Here is a 3,888-nt window from a genome sequence, read left to right on the forward strand (position 1 = left end):
CCGGGGGGAAGGACTCAGCCCCGGGGACGCTCCCGCGGTAACCCTCCGAGGCCGGGGAAAAAAAACTTTGGCGGCGCATTTCCTTACGGAGGAATTTGAATAAAATAACCCCCACCTATGATGCACCTGGACCTCCCTTTGGAGGTTTTTGAACTTCGGGGGCCCTTCCGTTAGGGCCCTGTACTCGCTCGGAAGACCTTTTTTCCCGGGGGCGTTAAACGCTTCCCCGCATTTCGCTGGGAATGCGTGGGAAATTCGGGCTGTTCGGAGGTGGGGCTGGGTTTGCCATCGTCCCCTGGGGTCAAATTGAATTTGCCCCAAAAAAAATTTTTTTTTTAGTAGTCCGCAAGAGGAAAAGGGCTACCTTCCCAGGGGTTTGGGCGTATAGTAGGGAAGGCGGCGTCGGCCCGGAAAAAATTGAAATTAAAGAAAGGGCGAGCGAAAGGCCGCGGTGGCCTCGGGTACCCCCCCGGGTCCCCAGCGCCGGGACGAGCGGTGGTCGGAGGTCCGGAGTGGGCCCCGGGGGTTAGCTCCTCGGTAGAGGCCCTGAGTCGTGTGGGCGCGAGGGTGGGGGCGGTCGGGGCACCCGCCCCACAGCGAAAGGCCGAAGGGTGAACTTTTGTGCGGTAAGTCAAAGGGCCGTGGCGAAGGAGTGAGCGCTGGAGTTTTCGGCGCTGGGTTGGTCGTCGGCCCCCGTTCCTGTCCCAGGGGGTCCGTCCCCCCGGGGTTTGGAAATGGTACGCAAAAGGTTGACCCGCCTGTGTCTTATGTTGTCTTGGGGTTAAGCCATGACGCCTTGTCACCTTCACAAAGGGGGGAAGCCGCGAACTGCTCAGTATATCGGCGAAATACAGGGGTGGGCGATGTTTGCCCGGGGAACCTGTGGGAATCCCAAGGCTAATACGTGCACACGAGTCCCCCCCCTAACGGGGTTCCCTCGCGGGGGAGGGCGATTTATTAGGATTGCCCGGCGGCGGGTGGTTAAGCCGCCCCGCCAGGCTGAGGCAAACCCTTGGGTATTGACGACCGCTGTTAGCGGGGGTGCCCTTTGTCGCCGTCCCATAAATTTTTTTAACGGCCCGGGCAAGGCCCCCCTTTTGGGCTACGGGGACGGAGGATCAGGGTTCGACCCCGGAGGGGAGCCTGCGAGAGGGCTACCACGCTTAAGGTGGCAGCGGCGCGCAATTTTCCCACCCCCCCCGCACGGGGGGGTAGTGAAGAAAAATGTCGGGCGGGCTCGCATGCAGCCTACGGTCGGATTGGCGAGACCAAACACTGCCGGATGCCCAATGGGGGCAAGCCTGGGCCAGCAGCCCGGTAATTCCAGCTCCGTGGCGTATGTTGAGTTGCGGTTTTTAAAAGCTGTAGTTGGATTTGGGGTGACGGCAGCGAAAAACCCGCGGGTGACGTTGCCCCGGCGATTATGCACCGGGGTTTTTGGGGGGGGGGGGGGAGGGAAAGCGGTGCTTCCCGGGTCCCGCAACCGGGACCCTCGCGAGGGATCTCCCCGGGCTCGCTTGCCCGTCGTCCCGGTTTTTGTTTTTCCGTTTTAAAGCCGTGTCGGCTTGGTACGGGGCGTACTGGGCGACCTAAGGTACGGGCGGTGTTCCCCCTGAATCAATTGGAGTGCTAAAAGCAGGTCGTGCTCGCACAGCTTTTGCTCGGAACGAGGGGATGCGCCACCCCCCCGCAATGTAACCACGGGACCGGTCTCCGGGGGGGGGCCCGGGGGGCGGGTCTATAGAGACGGCCGGGGGGGGGGTACTACCCCGGGGGGGTGGAATCCGCGATCGCGGTGGCGAACAAGAGCGAAGGACCCGGCCCAAAAGCGCCTTCGTTGATCATGAACGAAAAATCGGAGGGAAAGAACGCGATCAGGTACCCCGGTATTCCGACAGTAAACCAGCCGACCCGGTTTCGCGGGGACGTCCCCGTGGGGGAAACCTCGCGGGGGCCCCCGGGAAAAAAAGAGTTCCGGGCTCCGGGGGGGGTACGGTCGCAAGGTGAAACTTAAAGGAAATTGGGGGAAGGGCCCACCCGGGGTGGAGCCCGCGGGTCAATTTGACTCAACCGGGAAGTTACAGGTCGGACACCGCTGGATTGACAGATGAGGGGTCTTTCTTGTTCGGTGGGGGTGGTGGTGCTGGCCGGGTTTGCTGCCCCTGGAGCGATCCGTCTGGTTCATTTGATAACGGGCGTGCTCTGCCCTGGCGGTAAAAAACGGGGGCAAGAGGGGCCGTCTCACGGGTTGGGGCCCGGGGTTTGGCTCTGGGTCGGGGCGTTTCCCACTAGGGGGGAGGCGGTGCCCCGGGACCGCCGCGCGAGGCCCGCCCGAGGGATTGACCCCGGGAGGGGGGATGGAGCCTAACAGGGCTTGATGCCTTAGACGTCCTGGGGTGCAGTGTGCTCAGTGGTGGCGCCAGCCGGCGGGGGACGGACGTGGAGTCTTCATGTCGGGGTCGGGTTTCGGGGGGTTGGGCCTAACCGGAATGCCACGTTGTACGGGTCACATCCCCGTGCCCATAGTCCCTGCCCCTTTTTACCACCGCCCGTCGCTCCCTTTGGTGGGGACGCGCACCAGGGCCCCGGAGTGGCCGGGGAGCGGGCTTTGGCTCCCGAAATCGCAGTCGGCGATGCGCCCAACTGCGCTGCCCCCAGAGGGTAAAAGTCTAACAAGGGGTTTCGGGAAGTGAACCTTTGGTGGGTCAGTCCGATTTCGTTTTGCCCCCCGCCCGCCGACGGGGTGAAGGGTTTTAAAAAAAAACTGTCCCGGGGAGGCCGGGTCTCCCGGCCGGGGAGCGGTCCGGCCCAAAAGGGGGGGCGGGGTTGCGCCGGGTTACCGCGCGCGCAACGCTTGCCCCCCCCCCCTTTGTCGTCGTTTTCCCTTAAACGAGAGAAAATAAAATACACAACAATCCTTTGGCGGTGGAACACCGGCTCGCGCGTCGATGAAGAGTGCGGCCAGCCGTATTGAGTTCGTGTGAACTGCAGCTGCCTCCATGAACTCGACGTCTTGAACGACAAATTGCGGCCGTGTCGTAAGTCACCGGCCACGTCCGATGAGGGTCGGCCCTAAGCTCGTCTCCGCAACCGGTCTTCTCGGTGGACTGAGCGCGCGACGTGCCGTACCGTCGGGACTCGTCCCGACTTGGCGCCGTAGATCGAGGCTCCCGTCGACCCGGGAGACGTCGTCCCCACCCGCTCTGTTTATGGGCGGGGAGGACTACGAATAAGCACGTGCGCACCGAAAACGGGGAAGCACGCACGCGATCGGCTGCTTCTTCTCAATCCCGGTCCTGCTCGATGTACACTCGAGGTCGAGGGCTTCGTGGGGGTATGCGGGGAAGTAAGTAAACGACGCTCGGGCGAACCCGCCGGAAAAAAAATAAATGGGGCGATCTGCCGACCTCATATCGGACGAGGTAACCCGCCGAACAAAAGCATTTCAGTAAGTCGAGGAAAGAAAACCAACGGGACTCCCCCAGTAACGGCGATGAAGCCGGGAAGAGCCCAGCGCTGAACCCCCGGGCCCGTGCCGCGGAGCTGTAGCGTTCGGGCGGTGTCGACGGATCGGAGCGCCCGCGCAGTCTTCTCGACGTGGCTTGCCCAGAGCGGAGGTGCCATGCCCTTGCCGGCGGCGCTCCCTCCGCCGACCTCGACCCCGGAGTCGGGTTGCTTGGCAGTGCAGCCCGAAGCGGGTGGTAAACTCCACCTAAGGCTAATTCGGGTGCCGTGGTCGACCGCGGACAAACGGCGGCGGTTCGCCCCGGGGGGTTTCGGCCTCCCGGGCGGGCGGCTCCGGTCCGTCGAAAGGTGCGCAGCGTTATTCCGGTACCTGCCCGACCCGTCTTGAAACACGGACCAAGGAGTCCGACGCCTGTGCGAGCC

At 63.3% G+C, this 3,888-nt stretch overlaps 1 pseudogene; it reads left to right on the top strand.

The window, feature by feature from the left end:
• The first annotated feature begins 2,914 nt into the window (after positions 1 to 2,914).
• On the top strand, positions 2,915 to 3,069 carry LOC144962201 (5.8S ribosomal RNA; annotated as a pseudogene).
• The last annotated feature ends 819 nt before the right edge of the window (positions 3,070 to 3,888 follow it).

Source organism: Berghia stephanieae, unplaced genomic scaffold (assembly GCF_034508935.2).
Source record: "Berghia stephanieae isolate SIO BIC M18660-M18661 unplaced genomic scaffold, UCSD_Bste_1.3 scaffold6915, whole genome shotgun sequence".
NCBI classification, from domain to species: Eukaryota; Metazoa; Mollusca; class Gastropoda; order Nudibranchia; family Aeolidiidae; genus Berghia; species Berghia stephanieae.